Below are 11,416 nucleotides of genomic sequence, written 5' to 3'. Positions count from 1 at the left end.
CCGTTTTGTGGTGACGACGGGACTGTACAGTGTTTCACAAGTCCTTTTCTTACCTCAAGATTCTTGGTTGGCTATTAAACCTGCAGAATTATTATTGAACAACAGCTACGCATGCACCAACTTAGTAGCTTCAGGGGTCACTTGAGACCCACTCTGCGGCCACGGAGACAAATCCATTAAGCTCCGTTCGTGCGTCGAGAGCTCTCCGCTAACTTAGAAACATAATTTAGAATACAAATGGCAACATACACGTGCTAGCACGCATTCTTCTATACAACTGTGTACTTTGTCGTATGAGCTGAGCAGCTATACTATCTGACCTCATACCATACATTGGTACAACTTTAGATCTCTGCAAATTACGGATGTTCAAAAACAAGTGGAAATCGCGAAGTCCAAGGACCGCGCATCTTTATTAATCTTTTCTTTCTTTGGTTTAATTCATTTCACATCGTGCCCATGCACAGAGAATTTTGAGCAGACACATATCTTGACAACACATAGAGGCATGTAAAATGATATTAAGGCGTCCGTTCAAAATATTTCATGCAGTTTGTCCATTAAGAAATCAAATTCTTTCATCATTTTCTTAATTTTCTTGGCACACACACCGTCTGCGAAGAGAAGAAGAGAAGCTGTAAAGAAAAAAAAGTATGATATTATGGGTCACACACTGCACTCAACTTCACGAATCTGAATATTATGTTGTTTCAATATAGAGGGTGGTCAGTGTACTGCGTTCTTTGCTTCGTTTTATTGCTGTCACAAGAAAACGAAGAATAAGAGGCGCAGAACTAAGCGATAACGAAGCTGCTGAAACGCAAAAGCGTGAGCGGCAGAGTCCAGCGAAAACAAAACCTTTCGAGCGCCCACGTGTTGTCAAGGGTAAAGCCAATGAGTTCTGTTTTCTAAACATAAAATATAACTGGACAAGCCGCATTTTATTTCATGTTATTATACAATGTAAGAATTTTTCTTCAGCAACTGCTTGAGTTCTAGTGATAGGATTTAACTGAGGGCTGCTTTCGCCATCAGTCAAGTACGTGAATTTCCCGGGGAAGCTTCTAATCGTGGCTTGCATATACCTCAATTGCTCAATTATTAAGGCTATGTTTGCGATAATATGGACGCCTTAGGAATTCTCGAGCAATAATCTATCTCGTTAGCTTAAATTTATATTTGCATGCAGTGTCCCTTTAAACTTCGTGCGTACGAGTAATTGCGATTATGGCTTAATTTTTATATGCACGTACTTTATGATCATTGTAATTCCTCTTTGTCCTACTAGTCATTATATTGTACTTTGCTCACGCATGTTTTCCAGCTGTGATGAGAAAAAAAAACTCCGTTTGGTATATATAACTGATGCTCGTGGTACTGTTACGTCCATAGTTTATTATTTTTGCACACATCATAGGGATGGTTGGGCAATCATGCCAGCTTATATATATATATATATATATATATATATATATATATATATATATATATATATATATATGTGTGTGTGTGTGTGTGTGTGTGTGTGTGTGTATGTGTGTGTGTGACTTTTCTTCCAACGGACATAGCTGATTCAATTGCCTTTAAAAACGCCCTATCAAACTTATTGTAGTACCCTACATTACTTCCTCGTGTGTAGTTTACTCTACAGCAGTATATAATTATTATGTATAATGCTTCGTATATGTTGTATAATGCTTTGTATAATTATTCTGCATAAAGCTTCGCTCCTTCTGTCATTGTTATTTTCCGTGTTCACTTTTACTATGTATGCCCCTCCCCTCTGTAATTTACTTACCCCCTGAGGGTATTACAAATAAATAAATAAATAAATAAATAAATATTATTCTACTGACTTCCTATTCGGATGTACAGTGCTTCAATTTGTTAGACAAAGGCGTTTACTTTCTACTCACCCTCATGACAGCAGTGCGCGACCCTTATAAATCGATTTTGTGTGTTCCCTGTTACAATGTTATAATAACCGAAGGGCAACGCCCCCGCGCGCCGCTGATAGTTTGTGTTTAGTTGCGCTACGCCCGGAACAGCATCAAGAGGCCGTGACAGAGAATAAACGCAGTTCATTCTGGATTGCCGGCTTGGCATGTTCCTTGTTCATTCTCAGGCCTGCTGGCCCACTTCTTTTCCCGGTAGTCACCGACTACACCCGACCAAGTAAGTACCTGTATCAAGTGGCGAAACGGGTGAAAGAAATGTTCACTTGAGTCTTCGTTCCCGCACCACTCGACCAACCGTCCTCATACCAAATTTTGGCAATCTCGAGCCGTTCAAGGGACGAGGAGATGACTGGCCCTGCTACGTGAACCATCTCGAAGCATTTTTGTGGCGAACGATATCGCGGAAGGCAAGCGAACCTCCGTATTCATCAGCTGCTGCGGACAGAAAACGTTTGCGTTTTCTGTCCTGAAACATTTCTGTTCTGAAAACGTTTGCGCCCCTCAAACTTTTGTGTTTGGGGTGCATCGGTTCCACCGGTATTTATGGGGCATATCGCTTGAAGTGCATAAGGACCACAACCCACTGCTTCGACTGTTGGGCAACAACGAACCTGTTCCAATACAAGCTTCGCCTCAAGTGGTTAGGTGGGCTCTAAAGCTCTCCCCTTAAAAGTACGAACTTGTGTACAAGCCTGGCAAAGAGCTGAGTCATGCAAATGCTTCTAGTAGAGTGCCACTACCCAATGACAGCACCACATTGCCTTGGCCTGCTGAGATCTTCGTGCTGAAGGAGGCATATTCGCGGTTCCTTTCACCTGCTGTTGTGGCATGAGCCACAAGGAACGATCCATTTCTGGGTCATGTTGTCCTTTCTGTGGCAAGAAAGCCGGGTACTGTCGCAGTTAGGCATATTGTATAACAACCTCCCACTTCCCTCCTCCCCGTTCGCCATTTGTTTTGATCAGACTCTACTTGGTACTGAAAGAGGGACGAAAATTGACACACTTCAGACAGGACAGACAAGACGAACGCCGCTACAAACGGTTAATAACTAGCTGTTCTGAAAGTTATGTTTAACCAGCTAGCCCAAGAATAAATACTCTCATCCCTCGATTCTACAAGAGATCCGCCCATGACTCAAAGCAATCGTTCCGTATTTATTTCGTATTCCGTATTCATTCCGCATTCTGTATTCATTCCGTAATAATTCCGTATTCAGTTTCTCAAGCACGATGCATTCGTATGCCGGCACACTGCGTTGCTAACGCTCTAGTGGGAACAAACTGCGAGCAGTTGGTGAAAACGTACCGAGCCCTTCGCCTCTCAATACACTGAAATTTGTGTGACCTAATACTAAAGGTTACGAACCTAAAGGGGAGCACTTTCAAAAACAATGTCGTTTACAACTCGAATAAGCAGGGTCCTTCACATATCCAAGTGTTTATCGCTCCCAATTTCTAAGCACAACCATTATCCAAAGCGTATCTATCGTAAGCTATTCATTGAGCATACGCGACGATGTACACACACTTCTTACCGATGAGCATTACCACCGCAAAGGCAAGTGTTCTTCGACAGCACTGCATTCTTTAGGCTCCCTAGAAAAAAAAGTCAATGTTACTACTACGCACGAAGGAATCAAAACCTATTGAATAAACGAGGAATAATAATGATATATTATGTGGTTTTGCGTGCCAAAACCACGATCTGATTATTAGGCATGCCGTAGGGGGGGGGACTCCGAATTAATTTTGAACACCTTGGTTTGTTTAACGTGCATATAAGTCTACATACATGGGTGTTTGCGCATTCGCCCCCATCGATATACGGCCGCAGTGGCTGGGATTTGATCAATGAAAATCGGCACTATATATAAGTGCTGGAAGCGCAGACAATTGGACGCACATTATTTTGAACCAATGTGGTTAACCTGAAGAACGAATAGGACATTACATATGCCTGATAAGATCAGAATGGCGAAGAATTGTATCAGGTCACTTCTGTAGTGCGGGCATTTAAATCATAATTTGTGCTTAAACGAAGCCGTCAGGCAGTTGCAGCACAGTAAACGGTTTTACTTAAGTCATGCTTGAAAAGTTCTTTCTGTTTTATGAGTTATGCATTGTGCACATTGCTCTGCTTGAGGGTTTTCCAGCTTCTCGTTCATCAGAATTTGTAGGGAGGTAGTTGTAACCATTACAGACTGCACAAATTATAAATATTAGTATGTATATAGTAAGTGAATTCCAGTAAACATTCGCACACTCAGGCGAATAATTCACGGGAATTCATAGCTGGATAATTTTCCGTATTTGATGACTGAAAGGCGCCGAGCTCGTCATCAAAAAAAAGAGGACTACGGCGATGAAGGTAAAACAGTGAGGATATCGCGTTGGGAAGCCAGTGTTAAAGTGGCTATCGGATATCCGTTGTGAAAGGCCACGGATAAACATGCTATCTGAGAACACTGTAAGCAGGTTCCTAAGCTTTATTGATCCAAGAAAATTTGACTTCTACTTACCCTAATCGGAGCATTCAGCAGCCTAATAAATATTGCATATAAGTTGAATTAGGATTCTTACCTTCATATTTTGTCCTTACCTTTGCGTCACTGTGGGATACTGGTGAATATTCAGATGTTGTTGCTGTAAGGTAACAAGGCCTCAAAGCACGTTAGGCAAATCACTACTTCAGAAGTTTTATAGTCTTCGAATATTCGCATTGGAGAAAAACACACTCTTTTCTACTGTTATGGCGAATTACCGAGAGGATGTCACCGGGACCACAATTCACGAAAACAAAATTGCCGTTTAAAACCACCCCATTGTTCCTAGCATAAATTCAGGAAATGTAGACAATCAGCCCCGCATATTCTACAAGCAAAAAGCGCACGAAGGGGTTATAGACATGGCCCCGGAAATAACCTGTTAACTACAAAACAAGTGTTACTCATATTTTTACACAATTACAGCGCAGCTGTCAGTGTGGCTATAACAGTTCAAAAGCGTTTCATTCGTGTTTTCGCTGCCTTGTGAAAAAACTGTAGATTGCTCGCGATGTTGGTATTTTGAGGAAGTTTAGATGATATCCAGGCAAATTTCGAAATCTCAGTGATCCAGGGACTAGTTAGGAGAAGCGGTAACATCGTCAAGGATAATACCGCGAAAAATACGGACCTTCCAGCACATAATTTCTTTAATAAGACAAACCTTTCCGTGCCTTCTTTTTCGGGATTTAGCGCGCCTGCTCGAGTAATTGTGGAGACGGCGGCTTCGCAAACGCCAATGTCTGCCCAAGTAACTCACTTACATTACAGCAGTCATATCACTAATCGGCTTATATATATCCAAGAGACTACACTTACACATGCGCAGCTAAGCAGCTCGGATCTCTGCGGAATTACGCAATCGAAGCAACAAACGGTGCCCACAAATATTTAGGGTTATTCTATTTCAGAACCAAACTAGGTTACCGCAAAAGTGGATGCGGTTGAGCGGCATAAGAACAGTGAAGCCAGCCACAAATGGGTTTGAAATTATGAGGCTTCGAAATGCGTATTACGCGTGGAAGAAGAGCACGTAACGCTTCATCTCGACGACAGATGCCCAGCGGATTTCTGCGGCAAACGCGGCCTGGAAACGTCAGCCCAGGCGGCAGAGACACGAAACACAGCGCCTAGCATTGACCACAAGCTATAAACCTTCAGAAGTCATAGAGGTCTTGGGCGACAACCAAGTGCGCCTCAAAAAGCTAGTTGGTCTTCAGCGACGAACGCACCCCGCAACTCGGGTTGCGCGAGAGCAAGTGAACTTGGCGGTCAAAGTACGAGACGGAAAATGGGGCAAAAGCCAAAGAAAGCTACAGTCTCTTTGAAGTGGCAGAAAGAGACAGAGAAATCCATTCAGTTTATTAAAGAAAAGGGGTGAAAGAATGGCCAGGGGCCTTGCCGGCGTATACTTGTTGCGGCGGAGATATTGAGATAGCGTTTGTTTCGTTGCATAATTCCGTAGTAAACAAAGCTGGTGACCGACGCCACTGTAACGGTAGAACACATGGCTATAGATGTACGCCGACTCCAAAGATAGGCCCTGTACCGTGTTAAGCCACGTCTAGGGAAACCACGCCAGCAGCAAAACCGATCTGACGCGCCTTAGCGATATATATATATATATATATATATATATATATATATATATATATATATATATATATATATATATATATATATATATATATATATATATATATATATATATATATATATATATTTGAACGTGAAGGAAGGGGGTTAACCGAGGGGCCCGATTTTTATTATTTATATCATAAGAAGCCAGCAAACAAAGACGCCAAGGACAGCATAGGGAAAATTATTATGAAAAATGATGATAAACAACTTGCCGCAGGTGGGGTACGATCCGACGTCTTCGCATCACGAGCATCGCACGCGTAATGCGAAGACGTGGGTCAGCTTGTCACCTTGTCAGTGCTGCCGGTGTTCAACTAGACCCCGACAAGATGCGAGCAGTGCAACAATCTTCCGTGTCGTGCTCAGCCAATGACGTCAGGAGTTTCGTAGGGATTATGTTCCTACTTTCGTCGCTTCGCCCGGAACTTCGCGGACATCGCCCGCGCTCTCAATGAACTCTTGAAGGAGGACGTTCCTTTCATGTGAGGACCCGAACAAGCAGCTTCGTTTTCTCTCGTCATCCGTCTACTCAATAGACCACCAATACTGGCCGATTTCGAACACTCATCGCCTACAGAACTTCGGACCAATTCCATCGGTCATGCGATTAGAGGTGTCCTTACCCGAAAACAGCACGGAATGGAACGTGTCGTCGCCTACGCCAGTCGTCTTCTTTCATCGTCCGAACGGAACCTTTCCATCATTGAACACGAGTGCCTGGCTTTAAATGAACTAGCAATTCAGCCCCACGAAAACCAGACAGAAGAAAGGTGGACAAAGACAAGCGCTACTCACAAATGTTTAATGGAGAGATAGAGTTCTACCTATAGATCCTCTTCTCACACATGTGCATACCGAGAAACACGAACAGGCACATGCACATCTAAGTCGGCTACCTAACAAGTCAAATTCAGCATCAAGTAATGAGATAGAAGGCTCACTTAGACACCCATCTCTGTTCAAGAAGCGCTGCCGCTCCTGCCCAGAATGCTAGCCTCAGAAAATCGAGCGTCACACCCACACGCGGTAACATGAGCCACCATATGTGCGCCTTTATCCTCCTTTTTCTTCATTTTCTGCGCATATTTGCTTAAATGGTCATTCACGCAACGCTCGGCTTGTCCAATGTACAACTGTCCACAAGGGTGCAAGGGAATTGCATATGCAACCTCTCTGGACCACGCAACAGAGGGCTTCTCATGCCTCGAGCGGCAGCCCCGCCTGCTCTCACAGCAAGCTCGAGAGCGCAGCTTCGAAAGTTTGTTGTGTGCAGAAAGAACAAGAGGAATACCTTGACGATTAGCAACCTTTTTAAGGTTGTGCGACACATTGTGTACGTAGAGTGCAACCTCCGGTCCCACCTTCAGTCGTTGGACCTCGGCTCTTGCCATTCGTGCTCCAAGCTTTACTGTTTGAAGTAGAGACTCCGCTATAGCGTTGGCGACCGTCAATGGAAAACCATCTGCCAAAAGGCCTCCAACTTGGTTTGAAAAACTAGATCGTATTTAGTGCACGCATTATTTTTGCAGAGCTGATTGCAAGCAAAGACTACCTACTGCTCGCTTCACCACTTTAGAATGTGTGGAATCATACGGCAGTAATTGCTTCAAGGCTCGCGGTTGAAAGGCCCAGCAGACGTGACCAACTTCACAAGACAGCTTTATATCTAAGAACAGGAAAGGAAGGAAGTTCATGCGTGAAAATGAGCTCTTGACCTTGGTTGTTAAAAGCTGCTAAAATTAAAGCAAGCGATGTAAAATCACCCTTATTGTTTAAAAGCATTAAAAAATCATCATCATACCGAAAAACCTTTAAAACGTGCCCCACAATAAAAATAACCTCCAAAAACCTATCAACAAAAGACAAAAAAAATGTCGCACAAGACAGGAGCAGCACATGAACCCATACACACTCCCCGGCGTTGCAGATATGGCTGCTCGTTGAAAAGAATAAAAGTCACGCTTAGATAAAACTCGAGTAACGTTAAAGAATTATTGTACTCAATACATTCCTTTAGGTAAACCAGAAGCTTATCCTTAGGAATTGAGTAAAATAGATATTCTACGTCAACAGAAAAACCACACTTAACGACATCATTACACTTAACAAATTGCGCAACATCCGAAGAACTTTTCACGCGCAAACGATCGTCCATATGTAGATTGTTGAGCTTTTTCAAAAGAAAAGGCTCACGCAGCGCTGCCGCACCCCCCGCTCGCTAACGATGGTTCTGGCAGCACTGCGTGAGCCTTTTTCCGTTGAAAAAGCTGAAGAAGCTACATGTGGACGACTCGTTGTGTGTGAAAAGTTCTCCGGCGGTTGCGCATTTCTTGAGTGTAATGACGGCGTTAAGTATGGTGTTTCCGTTGACGTAGAAGATCTGTTGGACTCAAAGCCTCAGGATAAGCTTCTGCTAGTTTCCTTAAGGGAATGTATTGAGTACAATGATGTGGTCGACTTCCAGAACTCGGTGGGCCTGTCAGTGGACAACTTCTTTATCGCTACCATTACCACTATCTGTCACCCCGCAACGTCTTATTGCTTTGTTTTTGCCGTAGCAGTGACAGATGGCGCCACCATTCCCATGCTGTGTGTGACCATAGGCTACGCCTTCATCTCTAGATATGGAAAACCAATTACAAGAAGGCCGCTGAGATAATGCCCGCACTTTGATGCCGAGGTTATATAAAGCGTATCAAAATTCTGCACCAACATCCATTTCCCGTCAAGATGGCAAACGGGTTCGAAGCGGTCACCCGCTCAGCCTCAAGTGGGCATGGCTAGGCAGGCCAGGTTCCCCCATGTCAGGCGATGACACAATTCCCTATGCCTCCGCGCAATAGAAGTCTGCGGCAGACGTCAAGAAAAACCGTTTCTGTGCTAATGCAATGTGCACGTGGAATCAGCGCGGAAAACAATACGAATAGAAGGCCACAGGGCGAGCGCTAACAACTGAAGTTTATTACTTCAGAAGAACTTCAGTTTGGCCTAGTTAGTATTTACTGCAAATCATATTGACCGCAAAAAAGTTTAAAGTTACCGCCTGTGCTGTTTATGTGTTTTCTTCCTCTGTCCCCGTCTTTTTTGCGGTCAATATGATTTGAAGTTTATTAGGAGCGAAAACACGAAACACGAGAACACCGCGCACGCGCGCGCGCATGTCATTAGGTTAAATTATAGAGAACACCAGCATGCCGCTTCGGGTCACTACCTAACAATTAGACAGACAGAGCACACACACAGTTGTCATGCTGACTACAAAGCTGCTGACTATCATGCTGACTATCATGCTGATGCAAAGCTTCTACAAGTTATACAAGTGTTGCCGCCGTTTGCCGCGCTAATTCAAAGTACGCCATCCACTTCCAACTAGCCCATATTTCTGCCCTACTGTGGCAATGCCCTCACTACCAAGAATGTGCACTTCCAAGGGCGTAATTGCTTTATTAAAACGGCTTTCTATTCCTCCTTCTCTGTAGTTTGGCACGCCTGCTTGGTCGGTTTCTCGCCAAGTGAAGGGTTCGATTCTAAAAACAGTCTGGTGGTCAATTGGGCCGATTGGGGAGACGGTGTAATGCGCATTTGTGTGGCTCACGTGGTGGGGGTCTCCACGTATTGCCTACTTGCCTGGTAGGGAGGTGTGATAGTTGTGCTGTGAGAAGCGGTGCACAGGGTGGGCGGTCTTATAGCACCTAATTACCCGCTTCATTAAAGCTTCGCTTTATATAGATTAGAGCAGGTGCGTTAGATCTTTGTGACCAGTCGTCATCCGCACTCTTTTGTAAGATAAACGTCTTTTTTAATCAGCTACGGCGAATAGAATACATATAACACCTTGAACTAAATTACTTGAAGAGGCAGACACAACTTCACCGAGCGATTAAATGCATAACTTACAAATCAACAAAACCTCACGCATTAGGCTCTTAGCGACTAATTTAGAGCACATATTATAATTTACGAATTGTAGCTAGCGAGAATGCAAGGCATATCGACCTCTGAACGAATTCTGAGGATGGTACCAGTTTCTAGATATGCGCCGTAAAACTAGTGGTAAGGATGCGCTGCTGTTCCGCTGAGTTTTAAATAAAACGCTGTTTCATGTATTGAAGCATAAAAGTAAATGTAGCGTCAATCGGTTTCGTCGCACAGTTTGGAAATTATTATCTCGAAACTGATTTCATCCCGATAATTCGTTCCAAATGAATGCTCCTTGCGATCTCACCGGCTATAATTAATAAATTGCAATATGTGCCCTAATGCCCTAATGTTATTATTAAAAACTTTAATTTCTGTACTTATCATAGTTATTTATTGAAGCATTCTGATTAATCATAGAAGTAATTCCCGCTTCATCAAGTAAGTTATTTCAGCGGTGATATCTGCTACAGGCGAGTTATTAAATTTTGGTACTGCTAAAAAAAGACAAGCAGTGTTGTCAGCATCACGCACCTACCGTGCAAACTAAGTCTAAATCTATGAATGTTGGCACTGTTTTCTTCAGAAAAGAAAGCTACATATCTAATACAGAGACACCGGCCACGATTCACGGCACGTGTACAATAGCATTTTGGCCTTTCTCCACTTCGTCATTCTCGTATTTATATTATTCTAACCTAGCACAATACCCATTCTTTCAACATCAATTTTTTTCAAAGAATCGTGACTTCACGACAATTCCTTTTTCCTTGACCTACTTGAGCACGAAGAATGGAAACCTTTCCGTGTTTAGTTTTTGGCAAGATAATTCACCTGCAGAACAGTAGCGGCCACTGGTGCATTTCCCGGCAACTACGACTGTTCTGTGTCGACGCCATGCTTACTGGTGGCATCATGCCGTCATGAGCCGTGCAGGAAGTCGCTTTATTGAGTTGAGTATTTCGAATTTTATTTCATTGCGAAAGAAATTATTTGACGCTGTCTTCCGAACCGCAAGCAGAGGAATTACGTTACGGCTCCTTCACCCGGTTCAAACACATAGGAAATAAAAAAAAGTTAAACACAAATTTAGAGGCACTTGTGAGATGTGGTTTGACGGTAAAAAAAAAAAAAAGATGTCAGGAAGCGGCGCACATGCCGTTGTACTAAGTGCTTTTACTAAAAGCGTTTCGTAACTGTTTTGCATTGCAATGCCATGAGGCTGTCTGTATTGCGTGACGCCTGAGACGCAATGTGATGTTGGAGGCTATGGTATGCCGTTTCCACTGCTTGCATGGGAGAACCGGACCAATTTGATCACTAGCTGAAATGCACAACAGAAGCGTTTATTCCA

General features: G+C 43.3%; 1 long non-coding RNA gene across 1 annotated transcript; it reads right to left on the bottom strand.

Moving 5' to 3' along the window:
- Window positions 1–394: 394 nt before the first annotated feature.
- Window positions 395–4,680, bottom strand: LOC135914504 (uncharacterized). The gene is made up of 3 exons (XR_010568324.1): window positions 4,541–4,680; window positions 3,496–3,556; window positions 395–635 (listed from the first exon to the last, which is right to left on the bottom strand). It is a non-coding gene; the product is annotated as an uncharacterized lncRNA (long non-coding RNA).
- Window positions 4,681–11,416: the final 6,736 nt, after the last annotated feature.

This window comes from Dermacentor albipictus, chromosome 8 (assembly GCF_038994185.2).
Source record: "Dermacentor albipictus isolate Rhodes 1998 colony chromosome 8, USDA_Dalb.pri_finalv2, whole genome shotgun sequence".
In the NCBI taxonomy this organism is placed as follows: Eukaryota; Metazoa; Arthropoda; class Arachnida; order Ixodida; family Ixodidae; genus Dermacentor; species Dermacentor albipictus.
This window is presented reverse-complemented; position numbering and strand designations above follow the sequence as displayed.